Source organism: Balaenoptera musculus, chromosome 16 (assembly GCF_009873245.2).
Source record: "Balaenoptera musculus isolate JJ_BM4_2016_0621 chromosome 16, mBalMus1.pri.v3, whole genome shotgun sequence".
Taxonomy (NCBI): Eukaryota; Metazoa; Chordata; class Mammalia; order Artiodactyla; family Balaenopteridae; genus Balaenoptera; species Balaenoptera musculus.
In genome coordinates, this window is record NC_045800.1 from 39,162,778 (window position 1) to 39,182,798 (window position 20,021).

The window sequence follows — 20,021 nt, forward strand, 5'->3', positions numbered from 1 at the left end:
AACTTTTGACCAATAACTGACTTCTCTCCTCTTTAACTCCTGGACCTAAAGATTTCCTTGGTGATGGTGATGCAGTTTCATTTGAAGTTATCCCTCACCCCAGCTTAGTGTGGTGCTCAAAGGAGAATATGTCTGGATAATATCAGAAGCACAAATAAGATCGTTGCCCTTTTACAAATTTTTCCCTGATATTTTGGCCTGTGATTGCTGCTTCATATAACCAGCTGAGAGAATAACACATCCTTAAGCCTGGGCTCTGGAAGTGTGGCAGTGGAGTAGTGTAATTGGCTTTCAAGATAACAAAGCTGTTTTCCAAATCTCCATCTGCATCTCAGCTTTCACTGCGTGCACACCAATTTCAGCATCTCCCCTGGGGAAGAATGACAAAAGAATCTTTACAGAGGTAATATGTGAGAAATGTTTGCTCCTTCAAGGCACCTCAGTTCCTAACAATTGACTACTTTCCCTACAAGCAACCCTGGGTTGTCAGTAAGCATGCCCTTTGATATTGTTAGTAAGCATGCTAGGTCGATGCTGTTATCTGCAAAGTACGCTGTTAGAATTTTCTTTTATTCAAGCAGCCTTCTCAAATATGTAATAACCAGCCATCCCACCCTGTCTTTGAACATCTCATGTAAGTACACGACAAAATCCCTTGAGTGTCACGTAGTTTGCCTTTGGGTGGAGGAGAGTTTTATTCTGAGTTACATCTGGAATGCTCACCAACATTTGGAAATGAATCTTTGGATATTATCAGCGACTGAAAGATGTGCCTTGTTCATATTACTGATATTGCCATGCTGATGTGTAATCTACGTGGTAATGCAATCACTGATCACATGTCAGTCCAAGGATGCCAGAAATGACGTTTGAAGAAAGCATTCTGCTCTTTGGCCTTCCATGTCGAAACCAAAGGTGGGATTTTGGCCAAGTATGGAAACTGGAGACAGTTTCAGTGGATCCTTAAATAAACATAGAAATCTATATATATTTTATTTTTATAGGTTTAAAATATAATATTTCCAAGATGTGACTGAGAATGTTCCAAATCTATAATTTGCTTTTAAAAAGTACAAACCTTTTTTAAATTTATTATTCTGTTTTAATTATAGTAAAATATACATAACATAAAATTTACCATTTTAACCATTTTTGAGCGTACAATTCAGTGACATTAAGTACATTCACACTGATGTGCGACCGTCATCACCATCCATCTCCGGAAGTTTTTCATCATCCCAAGCTGAAACTTTGTGTCCATTAAATGATAGCTCCCCATTCCCTCCCCCCTCCAGCCCCTGGCAACACCATTCATTCTACTTCCTTTGTCTATGAATGTGACTCCTCTAGGGACCTCATTTAAGTGAAATCATACAGTATTTGTCCTTGTATGTGGCTTATTTCACTTAGCATAATGTTTTCAAGGTTCATCCACATTGTAGCTTATATCAGAATTTCCTTTCTTCTTAAGGCTGAACAATATTCCATTGTATGTATATACCACATTTTATTTATTCGTTCACCTGTTAGTGGACACTGGGGTTTCTTCTACCTTTTAGTTATTGTGAATAATGCTGCTGCTATGCGTTTATTTGAGTTAAACATCTTTAAATAGGATTTTTTTTTTTTAAATCCATGCCTTCTTGTGGTCAGTTTTATCAGAGGGCTGCCATGTCCAAGTTAGGTCCAGGAAATGCCTACCTCACAGACATAAAAACACCCAAGCACGTTCAACAGTGTTCATCTGAAAGCTTTAGTATTTGCCTGAGGTCAAGAGAGCAGTTTCATAATATTTCTGTGCGGCCTCACCAGCGAACTTGGCAGCAACCTCGAGTGAGGCCTGTCAGGGTTCTTGGAAAACAGCCTGGTGTTTTCATATCTTTTGCCCTGATAGCTTCTGCCTGTCAGTGCCTCAAGAGGGAAAATACGGCAATAGCCTTGGTCCCTCAACTCAGTCTTAGCTGGTGAAATTCTCATCCGAGCCCTGGATATGCAGATAACGATTTACTTAAGCGGTTTGCTCTTCTGTGCGCCTGTTTCACTGTCTCTCTGGGAGGGGAGCTAAGGGTCTGGGCTACAAGCTGTGTGCAGCCAGCAAGCACTCTTGATTTGAACTTGTATATTTTTCAAATCTGTGTGGCAGGGGAGGCCTGGTGGAGAATACAGAGCAGCAATCTCTCCCCTGACTCCGTGCGGTGGTCCCCTGGCTCAGGGGTGCACGGTCACACTGCAGCGACGTCTGAGGCACTTTTTTCTGGAGATGTGGGAAACTGAGGTTAGCTTTCTCTTTTGTGGTAAGAGAAGTGAAATGTTTTGTACCTTTACAGCCTAGATAAGAATCGAATATGATTAACCGTGGTTTAAACAAGGCCAGTCAAGTCTGTTTGCTTATGCTGCCCACAGTTTTTCAAGGCACGTGACATATCTGCAGTGGAGGCCTGTCCATGAGTTTACTGACAGCATCATGGATTATAGTTTTATGCTAACGGTCTGTTTTCTTGCTGTATGATCTTTCTCTTTGTTTAATCAATTTTTGGCATCTCTCTGGGTCTTTTTACTGATATGTATGTATATAGATTTGTAGAGTTGTGGAGTAGATTTTAAAAAGTCCTTGATTTAAATAGGTGTCCTCTGGAACAAAATAACAGACATGTTTGATCCTCAGTCATACAATTTATATATTTAGTTAGTCACTTTTGGCCATCAGTCAAATATTCTGCTTCAAAGAATTATTGTATTACTATCTGAATAAATTTTTTGATTCAGAATGCAAGATATAATTAGGGATGTGTCTCTGGGAAAAAAGATAATTGGGGTCTTTTTGTATCATTAAAATTTTGAGTGTAGCTGACTAATCTGGCACCGCGTCAGGTATCTAGGCAAACAGTTGCCAGTCTACAGTTGAAGTCTGCTTTACATTCTGCACTTGGAGGCTGAGTGGGCCTGCTGTTTCTGAGGCGCAGAATCTGCTGTACCGCGGCCCTCTGGTAAGTCGCAGTGGTGGTTCTGCGCGGACCAGAGCAGGTGGTGGTGGGGATGTGGCAGACGTGCGGGGCTCCTGCCTGTGTTCCCCCGCTGGACTGTCATACCAGGTGATCTGCGTCTTTCCTGCTGCCGCGTGCGCTAGGGGAGAGCGGGCCCCACTCTCTCGGAGGTTATGCTCAAAAGAGGAATACGAGCAAATGTCTGGAGGCTATTTATACTCAGCGTGCCTGTATGTATCTTCCATCCTCTACTGAGCCCCTTTTTATCTGAATCTTCCCTGATCCCTCCACTGAGATGGCCGTTCTCCCCTTACTTCTGACCCTCTGACATCGAAAGCTTCTTCATGTTCCTCCTTGACTGTCGTGGAGCCCCCTTCTTTCACTTCCTTTTCCCTCTTTGGGTCTTTGGGACTCCCGACACTTCTGGTTCTCTTATCTTGCCAAGAGTTCCTTCTCTGACTCCTTCCCTGGTACCTCTGCCTGATCCGTATGTGTGAATGTTTCTCGAGGTTCAGCCCTCAGTCCGCTTGCTGAGCAGCCCGGTCTGTGCAGGCTTGTGCAAGGGGGACACTTCCCTTTCTTGGAGGCGGGATGGCGAGGGTTGGAGCCACCCGGCAGAAAGGACTCTGATTCCTTACAGTTTGGGAGGCGTGGTCAGAGTAGTACAGGTCCTAAAACTCAGGCTGTGTAGGAGGGAGTGATGGAGAAAGTGCAGAACCTTTTTTGCACTGAGATCTCTATTTTAGGAGTAAACTCTAGGAGTCAGAAACTATTGATGTATAGATTAAATCTGATCGTTCCCATTTTCTGATTTGTATTTCATTTCCAGATTTGTTAATGTGACTCCTACTGAAATAAACAATGGCCTGTATTTCAAATTTTATGCTATTCTTAATGTTTGAAAATTCAGTCAATAATAAAATCTCAACCTGCTCACATAGGCTCTAGTTTGTCCTGTTCCTCTGTAGACACGTAGAGAACAAGTTTTGTACACTCTCTACAGTAACAAATGATTACAGTTAAATAGTATTAGAAATTGACTTTAAGAATTCATTTTTTTCTCTCATAGGTTTGTTGCCAGTTGCTTCTTTAAGATACATCGAAATGTTATGGCTGTTTAATTTAAAATAGTTACATACACAGTATTTCTTTTATGACTGTAGAGGTCTGCACAGCTTAGTTTTCTTTACCACTCCATTTTCTTTATTGCTTTGAGTTAACATCTGGAGGTACTGTTTCTGATACTGTATACCTCAAGACTGTGGTTTTCTTGGATTTTTTGTTGTTTTTTTTTTTTAGTTTCCTGAACTGCCTGGTAGATGTCTTCTTTATCAGATTCACTTGTTTGTGGAGCCCAGACGTTTATGAAAAATGAGAGAGGGTATATCAGATATTGGAAGGCACACAGCATGGTATAGTGAAAAGGCTTTTGAGTCTTGGCAGAGATGGGTTTGGGTGCCTGCTCTGTCCATCACTGACAGTGGGATGTTGATCAGATTACTTGAGTTATTTGAGTCTTACTCCCTCATATGTAAAATGGGGATAATAATGCTCATCTCAGAGGTTTGTTATGGGGTCGTGTCTGTAAATCCCCAGCACACTGTGGTCGGCGAGTAAATGGTAGTGGTTATTACTGGGGCTTCCTCTCCTGAGGCCAAAATGTATTGGAAAGTGATTAGATTTCTGTTATTTTCTTTTATCATTTACCATTTCAGAGAATATGGAGGTAGAAATGAGGAAAGTCTAGACTGACTGAGAACCTCATTTTATTGTTGGATTGAATCCTTATCGTCTAAATTTGTACATTTCTGTCTTTCCCCTGATTGCTTTTTCTGCTGTGGAATATGGTGTTAAAAACAAAATAGGTTACAGTAAGATTTTCTCTGTCTAGAATCTTTGTAAATGAATCAGTCCTACTAGCCAGTTCCCTCCCCAGGGAGTAGAGGCTTTACATTTATTTTTTCTCATTTTTAAATGTTTTTATTATGAAAATAGTTTGAACATTTAGAAATATAGAGAATAATCTAGTGAACATATATACCCAACCCTCGGTTTTATCAAATGTTTGTGTTTGATGTGTTTTGGTATATATATATGTTATTATTATTTTTGAAACAAATATCCCATCTCCACTGGACTGTAAGTTCAGGGCCTTGCTGTCTGGTGCTTAGGACAGTGCTGGGTGAGGGGCAAGCTCCAAATAAAAACTGTGTGTCCTTCTCCAGGGCCTTGCCCTCCCTTCTTCCCAGAGGTAACACTGTCACGGAGAGGATAGCAAGCCACTGAGGAGGGAAAAGTATCATGCTAGGTTCAGCCAGTGATACAAATGTGCGTAAACTCAGGACTGCCCTCGAGGAGTTTTTGTGCCATGATGTAAGATAGGACAGATGAATTCAGAAATAGCTCCTCTAGAAACCAGAACGTTCTCCCTGCATTTGCAGAGCCACAGAGTGGCTGGTTATCAGAAGTAACTGTTGGGGTGAACTTTAAGAAGCAGAGATGGAGCTGGGCTTTCTAAGCTGACAGGACAGTTGAGCCAGAGCTCAGCAGTGGCAACAATGTTTCCAGGGATTGGAACTAGGTAGTTCAGGGTGGCCTGGACTCTGTTATCGGAAGGGAGTGGCAAAAGAAGAACAAAGCGGCCACAGAACAAGACTATTGAGCTCTTATTACATATAACTAATAGTACTAGGCCCTTAATGGGGCAGCATAGCATATTAGATGAAAAACCGACCTTCTGGAAGCATACCATCCTGGACTGAAGTTTAGTCCCCTCTTTTTCTGGCTGTGTGGCTTGAGGTAAGCCACTTAACCTCTCTGAGCTTCAGTCCTGATGTGAGGGCCGTTCTCACTTTGGCTACTGAAGGTAAGAGCACCGAATTGAGTTTGTTTGTTTTTTTTAACATCTTTATTGGAGTATAATTGCTTTGCAATGGTGTGTTAGTTTCTGCTTTATAACAAAGTGAATCAGCTATACATATACATATATCCCCATATCTCCTCCCTCTTGCATCTCCCTCCCATCCCTCCCTATCCCACCCCTCTAGGTGGTCACAAAGCACCGAGCTGATCTCCCTGTGCTATGCGGCTGCTTCCCACTAGCTATCTATTTTACATTTGGTAGTGTATATATATATGTCCATGCCACTCTCTCACTTCGTCCCAGCTTACCCTTCCCCCTCCCCGTGTCCTCAAGTCCATTCTCTACATCTGCGTCTTTACCGAATTGAGTTCTTGCCCAGACATTCCATTCTGTTTCAAGAAGTCATCTTGCCTGTGGGCATTCAAAACAGGCAGCTAAATGATGAGAAATGTGACTGTTTGGTTGGTCACAAATGTACAGAGTGACCTCATGTACGTGAAGTCACGTACAGAGTGACAGTACAAAGTGAACTCAGCTTGCCCGCCAAATCTGCACTTCTCTAGTACCTTGAGAAAAGACCATCCTCTTCTAAGTCATCAAGACCAGAACCAGGGAGGCACCGACAATTCCTTCTCCTTTACCCCTGTGTCCCTCCAGTCGCCAAAGTAAGGTCATTTTACCTCTTTATTATCCCTTGTATTCATCACAGACCCAAGCCCTCATTGCTTCCTGCCTGCATTTCTGTATGTACAGCTCTGCACTTTCTGCCCTGTCTTTATTCCATTCTCTCAACTGCTGTCATAGTCCTTTACCTCAGCTGCAGGGGTGACCACGTGAGTCCCTGCTTAAATGTGTCCGTGGTTTCCATTGCCCTTAGGAGAAAGCCTGAGCATCATTTGAGCATGAGTCTCCATTGTTTGTCCCTTGTCATCCTCACTTACTCTTTCCCTTCCCTAGTGGGTCCTGCTTCCATGCCGTGTGCCCCCTTAGAAGGCCTTTCCCCTGCTTGGCTCGTCTTGTTTATTCTCATGTTTCAAGACTCGACTCAAGCATCACCTCCTCTGTGAGGAGCACCGCCTTCCTAACCCACCCAGCGGTCTGGGCTGGGCTTTCCCCCGACACCTGCCTCTGTTATTCCACCAAGCGCACTGGGTTGGGATGGGCCACTTAGCTGTTTCCAGAGTGAATGCGCTTGAGAGCACAGCCTGTTTTGTTAAAAAAGAAAAAAAAAAATCTCATGCTTCTTCATGCCTAGCCTGGTGTCTGACACATAGGAGACTCTCAAAAAAGATTAGTAGGATATACACGGATAAGAAATTACTTTCTTATCTTCCCGAAACCAGGAAGACTGAAGCTGGGTAACAGAAGCGTTCTTCTTTCCCACCTTTCTGTCTGTATCCGTTCCAGCATCTGCTCAACAGCCCAGCTGTGATGGAAGAGAAGCATATGGTTGACTTGAAAGAGGCAGTTGGGATGTGACTGCATGTGAAATATATTCACCTTACCCCCCCCACCCCCCCCGTACAGGGTGGCAGCAATGACACCTCATATTTGTCCTTTTATTTGCATTCTCCTTAAGTGTCTCCACAGACGTGATCTCATCTGGTGCGAGGGGCTGGTAGCCTGAGTGCTGGATGGGAGCATGTGATAATCCCAGCTTTGTAGATGCAGAAAGGGAGATAAGGAGCGAAGAAATTTGCCCAAAGTTAGTGAGTTGCTAGTGGCGGAAGAGACCAGACTTTGAGCTGAAGCCGTCTGCCCTTTCTTCTCTTTTATAACCGGCAGAACCGGGTTGTATCAGATTGATGTTTTCACCTATCATCATTGAAAAGGAAGATGGGCAGAAGAGGTGGTGTAAAAAGTTTTCTGTGTATTAATTTTGCTTGCAGGTGTACTTTTTAACTGTTAATTTCCCTGATCTTCCTTTGGTTCTGGTTAAGTGCTCAGAGTGGTAGTGTCACTGGGTTCATTTGGCTGAAATAGCTGAGGCCCTTTAAGTGGTGTTCTGGGGCCTGCTTTGGGCAGAGATGAAATTGCCACATTTCAGTTGGTCAGTTTGGGTATAGTATTGACTTCAAACAATTTTCCTGCTTCACGAGCTAATAAAGTGACAACAATAAAAGCTTAGTCCTTCTTAAGTTGTACTCTTTACATTCTATTAAATCCTTTAAAATGAATTTTTTTTTTCCGTTCTGGAATTCTGGAGTCTTTGCGTAAACTTATGCAGGACAAGAAAATGGCTCGCTAGCATTCAACAATCACATTGTTAGCTTCCAGGAATTTATAAATTTTGAAAATTGCAGCCTCTGAAGTGGGCTGTTGCAGGGAAACCACACCTACACGTTTAAATTAAATTCTGGGCTCCTGAGAGCAAAGATGAAGGCAGAGTGAGATTGAAAATGCAAGGGCAAAACAATTAGGACACAACCAAGATATGTTCAGACAGCAAGCAAGTCTTGGATGGTAGTCTTTCGGTTACTTTTTTGTGGCGGGGGGTGGTGGTTACTCTCTCTGTTGAACTCTGACAAATCTGTCTAGTTTTGTTGTTTTATCAGTCCTCATTCTTTTTTTTTTTTTTTAAACTTTGGGTTTATTTATTTATTTATGGCTGTGTTGGGTCTTCGTTTCTGTGCGAGAGCTTTCTCCAGTTGCGGCAAGCGGGGGCCACTCTTCATCGCAGTGCGCGGGCCTCTCACTATCGCGGCCTCTCTTGTTGCGGAGCACAGGCTCCAGGCGCGCAGGCTCAGTAATTGTGGCTCACGGGCCTAGTTGCTCCACGGCACGTGGGATCTTCCCAGACCAGGGCTCGAACCCATGTCCCCTGCATTGGCAGGCAGATTCTCAACCACTGCGCCACCAGGAAAGCCCAGTCCTCATTCTTTTTGATCACTGAGTTATTCCAGCCCCTCTGCCCGCTGCCTGCATGAAACCTCTCTTCTCTTGGCTTTTATTATACAAGAAATGGTATTCTCAGTCTCCTCCTGTCTCTTCCCTGCTAATGGCTACTTCTCCCACCATCACTCTACCATCCACACTCATCAGTGGTTTTCACTTTATTTTGGTCCCTGATGGCGTTTGTGTGGGTACATAGCGGTTTTTCCATATCTGGGTATTTCTACTTGTTTGTCCTGCTGTCTTCCCAGACTCAGTAGCTTAAAAACAAATTGGCTTTGCAGTGTTTGTGGTGGGAAAGATCATTTGTTTCATTATCTCGTGTTAGAATTAAGTAAATTAAAGCTCAGGGAGGAGACGTGACTGGTGTAATTTCGCACAGCCATCATGTGGCGAAATCAGGCTAGAAACCAAGGTTCTTGACCGTCTGTACATCTCAGAGCCTCTGCGTGGACTTCTCCTCACTCACTGACTCTTTACGGTCTCCTGTACCATTACTGTTCCCTCAGCAAGGAACTTCAGAGCTATTTGACCTTCACATGTCCCCTCCTTCCCCACAAACCAACCTACCAATTCTTTCTCTGATTTAAAATTTTATTCTTTAATAATTAAAGAAAGTTACCAACAGTAAAATTCACTTTTTTGGAGCATGTAGTTCTGTGAGTTTTAACACATGCATATAAACAGCATATAGAATAATCTATCGCCCCTCAAATTGCCTGGTGCTGCCTTTTTTGTAGTCAAACTCTCCCCCTCCCCCTGACTCCTGGCAACACCGATCTGTTCTCTGTCACTATAGTTTTGCCTTTTCCAGAAAATCATGTAAGTGGGATTATGTGGACTATATCCCTTTGAGACTGACTTCTTTCATTTAGCATAATGCATATGAGATTCATCCCTGTTGTGTGTATCAATAGTTTGTCCCTTTTTATGACTAAGTAGTATTCCACCACTGTTTGTTTACTCATTACACCAGCACTGTGTGAGAATCTTAGTGGCTCTGCATTTTTGCCAGCATTTTATATTGCCAGTTTTTAAAATTCAGCCATTTTGATAGATGTGTAATGGTATCTCATTGTGATTTTAATTTGCATTTATTTCTCTAATGATTAATGATGTTGAACATCTTTTCATGTGCGTATTTGCTGTTCTTCTGCCTGTTAGGTATATCTGTATATCTCCTGTCCATTATGATGTTTGCTTCACCCACGGTCATTGTCATAACCCTATTCCATGTGGTTATTGTGCCTAGCTTTCCGTGTCAACAGTTTCCCAGGTACCCCAGTATGTTCCAAGGTCAAGGCACTGAGCTAGGAACTTTATGTACATAGTCTCAGTTTACTCTTAACAAAACCCCTGTGAGATAAGTGGTGTCTTCTGTTTTTATGGAGGAGGAATAAAGACCCCATGTTCAACAGATATTTATTGAGTACCTACTGTATGCTATGAGCCAGTTATTATACCCACTGACTAGTTCTGTGACTTTGGGCAAGTCATTTAATCGCTGAGTCAATTTTCTTATCTGTTAAATAGGGATCTATATCACAGTATTTTCTCTCAGGGTGATTGAGCAGAGGTTTTAAAGAAGAACATAGAAGGTCTGGCCATGGTATATACTGAGGAAACATTGGCAGTGGCTGCTTCTATTGTTCTCTTCAAACACTTCATACTGTCCTGAGGCTGTTTCTGCCCCTTGCTGTCTACCTTCCTCTGGAAAATTACCCCTTGGCGGGTCTCCTCCTCCACTCTGCATCAAATATTAGAACCAACACAAGATTCAGCCTTTTGTTTTTAAGAAATATGTTCCTCTGGTTGCTCTGTGTAGCTCACTGACGAATTGGCGTCAGTTGGTCGAGAAGGAGATGGGATTGGACAAATTTTGAAAAGCAGACCTACAGTGCTGCAGTTACTCCTTCATCCCTCCTCTAAAGGCAGAGGACCAGTTACCATGGAGATTGCTGGTAGCTAACCTGGGGGCTGAGTTCCTAGATTCACATTTCTTACTTTGAATACCTAACCTGAGGTATGGCAAAAGGGGTGCTAGGGAGGGACCTTATCTCTCAGAGCAGTGGTGTGTGTAGTGTTGCTGGAATGTTTTAAATTTGTCATTTACTAGTCATTTAATCAAGCTATTTTCTTTGTTGACCAGATAATTTGGGATGATTTCCAGGAAACTGGAAATACTTTGAAGAGGGGCTGGCATTTGAAATGAGTGCTTAAGATTCTCTAAAGTCAGTAACAGAAAAGTTAAATGAGCCAAATGTTTTACTTTGGGTCCATTCCAGCTTCAGTGTTTATGTAAGAATGTCTAACTTTTACTAATACCATAAAGGGTTGATCTAGTTGGCAAGGTTATTCTGTTTAGGGTGGGACAGAAAGAGAAAATCATAATATTAGTAAAAAAAAAAAAAAAAAATCATGGTACAAAGATGGCCTTTTACAAATTGTCATCATCCATGTTGGAGTATGAGAGGCTTTGTTTGTGGAAGCAAGGGTATGGTTAAAATTGGCTCCCTGCTTTTTCCTCTTCGGTAGCTAGAGCACGTTTTCAATTGTTAAGCATGTATCCAACGCTTACCATGTTCCAGGTCCATGTTAGGTATTAAGTCTCCTTAATCTTCACAGTAACCCTTTGAAATAAAAGATAGCCCCATTTTACAAAACATCGTGTGGAGAGGCCATTTGACTTATCCAGTGTGACCCTGTAAGGAGGTGGCATTGAGCCCTGGTTCTCTGACTGTGCCCGCTGCTCTTATTGGAACCCACTCTGCCTCAATCTGCCTGTCGCGGAGGCATGACAGCTGCTGCCTGCTGAGTGCCAAGAAAGCCAGCACACCTTCTCCCACTGTGGCAACTGTTTCTTTCATGGGGGCTGTTTCCAAGACCTAAGGTCAACACTTGCCTACCACAAGCCCTGGGATCGGGTAATTTTATTTTGTCCAGAAGGCCCATTGTAGAAAGAACACGAACTTTAAGTCAGAGAAAATGTTCAAGTGGTGTCTCCACCATTTAGTCACCATTGCAGGGCCTTCTGGCTGGTCTTGGGGGACTGAAAAAGCTGCCTAGAGTAGTGGTTAAGAATGTGGATTCTGGAGTAAACTGGTTTCAAATCTTTGTTCTACCACTTATCAGCCGTGTGACTGTGCACAACTTAATTGCTTTCTATGCCTCAGTTTCCACCATCTGTGAAATGGGTGTAGCAGTAGTTCCTACCTCACAGGGATAAAAATGATTGTAAAGAGACAAATAAAAACTGCCAAGAGGTTGAGTTGAAATAACCCCATTTTGGTCATCTTGGTCATCTAGTGCCATTGTTTCTTTCAGTGACATGATAACGAGCTTCCTTGAAATTTATAGTAACTTTCTTCTCTCATTTGAATTAACTTTTTTCCCTTTCAAGTTGACAGCAGTAAGAGGGGACCATAGCTGTGAGTCCACCAGGAGGACAGCAGTCTCTGAATTGAATGTAGGTCTAGAAGTCAAATTTGACTGATACCCTTGGGCAGCGCGGTGCTGACTGGGTCTGCATCCTTATTCAGAAGTCTGTCCTGAGGTCCTGTGACTAATATGTTCCAGCTGTCTGGGTCACTACTTTGGAGTACTATTTATTTGCAGCGGTGATGCTGCAAATAGGAAAAGCTTTCCCTTTTGTTGTTGAAAGCTTTGCTGGTAATTAGCAAAACAAGCATGCCTCTTATTTGGAGAGAGACTGGAAAAGCGGCTGAAGAGTCAATTGTACGTAACCACTTTGGAAAACGATCTGGCATTACTGAGAAGAGTTGAACTTATGTGGTCCCAAGCCCAGCTCTCTTCTCCTAGGTATACGCCCTGGAGAAATTTGCTGTGTGCACCAGGGGACGAGCACTAGAATATAAATGCAGCATTATTCATAATAGCAAAAACTGAAAAATCCCCAGATGATCCTCAACAGTAGAACAGAGCAATAAATTGTGGGTATGTTCACACAGTGAGAACTATATGGTGGTGAAAAATCAGCTACAGTCACATGAGTCAACAGGGATGAACTCAAAATCAAAATCTTAAGAGGCGAGTCTGGAATACATACAGTCCTGGTTTCCTTTGTATTAGGCTTAAAGCCAGGCAGAACGCAACAACATATTGAGAATACAGATGTGGTAAAACCATACAGAGGAGGAAAGGATTGACTCAAGATTCAGGCTTGTGGTTATCTCTCGGGGGGAGAATGGAGGGGTTGAGGCACAGGAAGAGGTACACAGGCCTTTTTTTTTTTTTTTTTAACAAAAGAAAAACAGAACCCAGCACCACCAACTGGGTATTAACATACATGGGATTCATTTTATTATTCTTTAAGCTGACATACGTTATTATATTAATTATCACTGCATAACAAGTTACCTCAAAGTTCAGTAGCTTAAAAGTGATAAACCTTCATCATCTCGCACAATGTCTGTGTGGGTCAGGAAACCAGGAGCAGCGTTGCTGGATGGTTCTAACCGGGGGAGGGTCACATGGGGCTGCAGTCGGGGTGTCAGTGGAAGCAGCCATCGTCTGAAGGCTTGCCTGGCCTGGAGGATCTGCTTCTCAGCAGGCTTGCTCACCTGGCTGTTGCAGGAGGCCTCGGTCCTCACCACATGGGCCTCCCTCTAGGGCGGCTGGAGTGTCCTCATGACCATGACGTGGCAGCGGGTTCAGCCGGTTTCCCTGCCAAGGCAGTGAGAGGGAAGCTGCTCTTTTGACCTGGCCTTTGAAGTCACACCCCATCCTTTCCCCGATAGCATATTAGCCACGCGTGCCAGCCCTATTCAGTGTGTGTGTGTGTGTTGGAGGTACTTCACAAGAGCCTGAGTGCCAAGAGGCAGGGGTCATTGGGGGCCATCCGGGAGGCTGGCTACCATGGTAGGCACTTTTTTTAAAAAAAATATATATTTATTTATTTATTTTGGCTGCACTGGGTCTTATTTGCGGCACGCAGGACCTTTGTTGTGGCATGCGGGCTTCTTAGTTACGGCATGCGAACTCTTAGTTGCGGCATGCATGTGGGATCTAGTTCCCCGACCAGGGATCGAACCCGGGCCTCCTGCGTTGGGAGTGCAGTCTTAGCCACTGGACCACCAGGGAAGTCCCGGCACTTTTAAATATATTTCACAATAGAAAGTTTAATTTAGAGACAGACTAAATTGGTCAGCTTATTTTTCTTTAGGAATGATGCAGGCATCCATTTAAATGAAGATTACTGGAGATGCTGAATGTGTTACCAATCAGTATGGGTTTGAAGAAAAGTCAGTGGTTTAATTTGAGTAACTAAGTGGCGTGAGCCTGCCTGACGGGGATGTCCAAGGGGCAGGGAGCGGGTGGAAGGGCAGTGAAGAGAGGAACTTCAGTAACACTCACGCCAGGACGTGTGGTATAGAGATGGGATTGTATGTATCTAGACTTCATCCCACCTGTACCTAGATCTGGCAAAAATCTGGGACTCCTGAGTTTGAAGCGAATTCTCCAAAGCAGGGGCCATTGGGAGCTTCCTGGACGCACTGTGATATTAAAACCCCTACCAGCTTCACACATTGTCCCAAGACCATCTTTAATGAAAAAGGAGATCCCATCCCTCACTCCCTTCCCCCACATGAAAGGGTGTGGCTGGAAATGAACTAGGCAAGTAAGGACAGGAGTTTTGGCTTTAAAATTCATGCAATGGGTGCTTCCCTGGTGGTCCAGGGCGGTAAGACTCCACACTCCCAGTGCAGGGGGCCCAGGTTTGATCCCTGGTCGGGGAACTAGATCCCGCGTGCCGCAACTAAGAGTTCGCGTGCCTCAACTGAAAGATCCCGCACGCGGCGGTGAAGATCCTGAGTGCTGCAACTAAGACCCGGCGCAGCCAAAATAAATAAATAAATATTAAAAAAAAATTCATACAATGATTGCATTCAACTCCATAATGCATATCTGTTTCTATATTAACAGCTTTAATATTACTGATTCACTTGCTTATCTTTCCCTCACCAAAATCCATGAGTAAAGTTGATGTTTCCAAAGATACATCATGTTTTTTCCCTTGGTTTTGTGTTGCTGTTGGCGTAACTTCTTGGTCAGTATTCCTGGGGTCCAAGTGCTCTCGTCGGTGAGGCATTGAGTCATATCCTATCTTTTTTGTGAGTTGCAACATCCTTGTGAACAGGTGTTCCAACCCACAGGAGAGGTAGCTGCCTGGAGAGGTTTTCTCAATTTTTAATACTTTTAAAAAATAATTTATTTATTTTTGGCTGCGTTGGGTCTTCGTTGCTGCGTGCGGGCTTTCTCTAGCTGTGGTGAGCGGGGGCTGCTCTTCGTTGCGGTGCGCGAGCTTCTCATTGCAGTGACTTCTCTTGTTTACGGAGCACGGGCTCTAGGTGCACAGGCTTCAGTAGTTGTGGCACACAGGCTTCAGTAGTTGCGGCTCGTGGGCTCTAGATCGCAGGCTCAGTAGTTGTGGCGCACGGGCTTAGTTGCTCCGCGGCATGTGGGATCTTCCAGGACCAGGGCTCGAACCCGTGTCCCCTGCATTGGCAGGCGGATTCTTAACCACTGCGCTACCAGGGAAGTCCAGAGGTTTTCTCAATTTTTAATCAAGCTAACGAGCGGAGGAGACAGGACTAAAAGCCAGGTGCAGGGGTCCCTGACTAGCTTTCCTCAGACTTTTGTACACCAGCACCTTCACGTGGTGGACATCAAGACCTCTAAACCTTTGTGCATTGCGTGCAGAATTTTGGTGATCAGCAGATGAAGGGCCACTTCAGGCCATCATGGAGGGTAGTTTTGATGCTGCTTCCAACTTTATTGGCAGAGCAGTCAGTGTCTGTGCCATTATCTTCTATTGTATTTTGCCTTTTATAAAAATGAATGGAAAATCTTCAACAGCGAGTGGTAATTGCCTTTTTGTGTGGCAGCGATAAAAATTACCTGGGGTGCCATGTGAGCCTTGTTTTACTTTCTTTGGCCAATAGCGTGCTTTCTTGAGAAAGAAGGGTGAAAAATGAAATATATATAAAATGTCAAAAATACATTAAGGGTCATTGTGTTTCAAAGGGAAGTATAATGACTAATAGTCATTATAGTAATTGGTAATCATAATTATAGTATTATTGGTACTATTAAGAATGATTATTAATATATACTCTCAGGGAGTAAACTGCAGCGTGTGCATGCCCCCCCCCCCCCTTCCCTCTTCCCCACAATGACATGTGGCTGTGTTGTCTGGCTGTTTGGCTTTGAGGTTGGTTTTCAGGTTGGCTTTCATGTTATGGGGTAGGGAGTGTGGGGACGGCCTGTGAATTTATGTTCCCTTCCTAGCTGATATAAATACTGTGCTTTCTCCTTTCCTAGTGAGATAAGCCCTGAGCTTGAGGTCAGAAGACCTAAGTAGCAGTTTCATGTCTGATGTTTTCTAGTTGAATGTCCTGTATCATCTCTGACACTTAGCTGCCTCCTCTGGAAAATGGAATCAGTAAACACCGCTTGCCTCACAGGGCTGTGGCGAGGATCAGATGCAATAGGTAATGCCAAGAGATGAGGTGTGGTGGAGGCATCAGGCCCCCGGGCCACTGTGCCCTAGAGCACATATTATAGTCCAGTGTAGTAGTAGATCCGGTCTGAATACCTTTGCCTGAAAGGACTCCAGGAAGAGCAGCACGTCTGATGTGGTTCTGCGAGGGTACATGAGTGCCTTCTAACTGTAGTCTCAGAATCCAAAGTCAGAGTCAAGCTCAGGTCCTTGAAGCCCCAGTTTTTGTTCAAGTGGAAGCTTAGGCTACATCACTGCCCTGAAATTTATGTGAATTAAAAGAAACTTACTGAGGAATTCCTTTGTTCCAGAAGTTCCTCCAGTGGGTCAGGCCAGTGGTTGTTCCCCACATTCAATATGTGACGGGATTATTCTTTTCTCTTTTCACTTTTCTCCTTGCTTAAAAAACAGTTTCAACAGAATTTTAACCTACAGCCTTGACATGTATTAAGAACACTGTCTCAACTGAAATGGCATTAACTTAATAAAAACCTTTGGTGGTAACGTGTTGTTTTGCTTATTCTTGCAGGGCGAGGGCAGCATGAACATCCGTAAATGTGCCTCTGGGCATATTTAGCCATTCGTTTTTGATTAGGAAAAAGAAGACGGCCATCCACTTGAAAGGTGAGTAAAGATTTCTGTGCGTCTTTTTATTATAAAAATGTTCAAACATACTGAAGAGTTAAAAAATGTACAGTGGGTTTACATTTAACAATTGTTAGCATTTTGCCACATTGTGTATACCTGTGTGTGTGTGTGTAGTAGGTTTCTACTGTTTTCTGCTGAAACATGTGAAAGTAAGTTGAAGAGATCATGACATTTTATCCTCAGTTCTTGGGGATGCAGTTCCTAAAAATAAGAATATTCTCCCCTGAGAGACATTTTAGAACATTCATAAACTCCATGACAGAATCATTTAATTAAACACAGTTACAATTTCCTATTAAAAGAGGTAATTTTGAATTTATGTTCCCTTCCTGGCTGATATAAATAAGGTCAGATTTAAAAAATATTTAAACAGTGACCTACTTAATGGACAGACCTATATAGTGAATTTGTTTCATGTGAAAAACATCTGGATATAAAGGATTGGAATTTGCACTACGCGTGTGCCCTGTATAAGAGAGGATTACTGTGCTTTCTCTGTTCCTGGTAATCTGCCCATCTGGCCCGCTGTAGCTGATGTTTATTGTTAGGTCAGAGGATCTGATGACTCCTCTTCCCTCCTTCCTGACCAGCATTCACAAGTAGACCAGTCTCCGTGATCTAATGTGATCAAAGGTCTTAATTGATTTTTTTAGCCTGAACTTACAAGGAGGATGGGAAAAGAATATGAGTGGTAATGTCCAGTTGAGGTTAGTATATTAAGATCAACATTAGAGAGAATCAGAATGAATCCCAGCCCCATAATTTGACTACCTGAGTTGAAACTTTACATAAAGTCTTAAAGATGTGTGTTCAGCTCTGATTGTAGTTGTAAGTACTACCCATGAGGGCCATTTACACAGTCGGTCATTACAGCTCTGGGGTGCTTGCAGGGTTGCTCTTGCTGTTCTACATTCTAATCTCAGTTACATTTTGTTTACAGTATCTTCTTCTGGAGGCCCTGAGTGTTGAAGCATTTCTTCATTCATGTTTATGAACTAGATTTACCCACTTAGAGCGTTATTTTAAAAGAAGTCTGTTTAAGTGAGCCATTTACGGCAGTGGAGTCGTCTTAATATTTTCATTTCTGATTTAGAACAAAAAGTTAGTGACAGCAGTAAAGTTTCTGAAAGACACTAACTTTCCGAAGACTCTGGGACTGGAATTACAGATATCTCAAAATGATCTAGTTTGCTTTCTCACTGCTTGGCCTCTGTCTGGTTATGCTTAGAAAAGATGAGGAGGCGTGCCTGGGGCTCCACATGAGGCAAGAGGCTCTGAAGGATGGCGGAAGGGAAGGCATATGGGGCTCTGTGTGCGGCCTTCAATTGGCTCTCTAGTCCTGGACCACTTAGAAATGGGGGAGTGTTTTTTTTTTTAAACGTTCTATTGAAATAGAATATATATACAGAAAACACGCATATTGTAAGTGTATAGCTCAATGCAGTTTCCAAACTGAGCTCACTAATGTAACCAGAACCCAGATCAAGAAACAGAACATTTTTCCCACAGCTAGATTCTGGACATTACCCACTCGGTGGGGAATTACTCTCTTGACTTCTAGGAGCATAAATTAGTTTGCCTGTCTTTCTCTGTGTGTGTGTGTGTGTGTGTGTGTGTGTGTGTGTGTGTAATGCAGATTGTACTCTTCTGTGTCTGACTTTCCTCATTCAACAATGTATTAGAAAGATTCCTCCATATTGTTGCATGTAGTTGTAGATTGATCATTTTCATTGCTGTAGAGCATACCGTTGTGTGAGAGTCCAGCAGTTTATTCCTTCTGTTAGATGCAGGTGATTTTTTTGGGTTCATCCACTCAGAGCACCCTGTGGCAGAAATGAGGATTAACCAAGGTTTTATCCTCATTGTGGTTACCGTTGAAGTGTCCCGAGTTGTCCAACCTCTGCCCAGCTTCTGCTGTGATACGATGGAGGAATCCTGGCAGCCGATAGAAGGTTGAGACACAGTTGGAAGAGATTGGTTTTTCAGTCCTGTAATGATTCCTGTTGCTTTTCCTGTGACTCACCATGTCCCTTTTCTCTTTGTTCTCAGCTGGCACGTTTTCTCCATCCTTTTGTCTGTCATTGTAACTCTTTCTACACCCCCTCCAAGGAGACAGTAACTATATCAAACAGTAGGCAGTCAATAAATATTTAAATTTCATTGGGTGTTGATATTAGGTGTTAGATGAAGGGTGAAGAGTTGCAAGTCATGGGCTTGCTCTTGAGGAGCCTGTGTTGTGGTTACAGATTCACAGGTACGGGTATGGACGGGTATGGGCCACATCACTGGAAACCAGTTGTACTGTAAAGTTCAGGATGTAAACTCAAAGGCTTGCGTGGGCCAGGCTTGTAACATGACGGAAATTAGTAGGGCGCGGGGTTGCTCAGTAAGGAGTGATGGAGCTGTGGGGAATGAGTATATATGCCCTGCCCAATTTTTGACCCAACAAAACAAAACATGTCTGGCTGAATTTAGCAAGTCCACCAATGTCCAACCTTTAGGGAATAGAGTGTTCATTATAAGAAAGTGGTTCCCATGGGATTTGGGTGTTTTTATGGCCAAATTCTGTTTTTGTAAATGAAGTTTTATTTGAACACTGTCGTGCTCATTTGTGTATGTATTGTCTATGACCGCTTTTGTGCTACGACAGCGGAGTTGAATAGTTGGGAAAGAGATTGAGTGGAGCATTTGCAACAGTGACCATATGGGCCACAATGGCTAGAATATTTACCATCTGGCCCTTTGCATAAAAGTTTGTCAACTCTTGCTTTACTTCATCAAAGCAAGGACAAAGTAATAATAATCTCTGTAGTCATGAAATAGTGTGAGCCCATTACTTTTAGTGTTAATGCCTTTATTTATTCATTTATTTATCCAACAGGTATTAACAGAGTGCCTATTGTATGTCAGGCGTAAAATGGTGATAGTCAGATATGGTCTTGCCCTTGTGGGCTTTACAGAGACCCCTATGAACTTGAAGTTCCATTGTAGGGTTGTGCTTTCTGTGAATCAGAACAAAAGTGTAATATGGAAATAGATTTACGAAATCCTCAAATTTAAACTAGTATGTCGGCTATTTTTGTTAATTTTGTAAATTTGATGAACACTTATTCTG

The 20,021-nt window shown here is 43.0% G+C and overlaps 1 protein-coding gene across 1 annotated transcript in view; it reads left to right on the forward strand.

The window, feature by feature from the left end:
- Positions 1 to 20,021, forward strand: part of SGMS1 (sphingomyelin synthase 1) — a 295,764-nt gene that overhangs the window by 17,882 nt on the left and 257,861 nt on the right. The window contains exon 2 of the mRNA XM_036829630.1: positions 16,788 to 16,882. The gene's annotated coding sequence lies outside the window, so the exon portion shown is untranslated. The remainder of the gene's footprint in view (positions 1 to 16,787; positions 16,883 to 20,021) is intronic.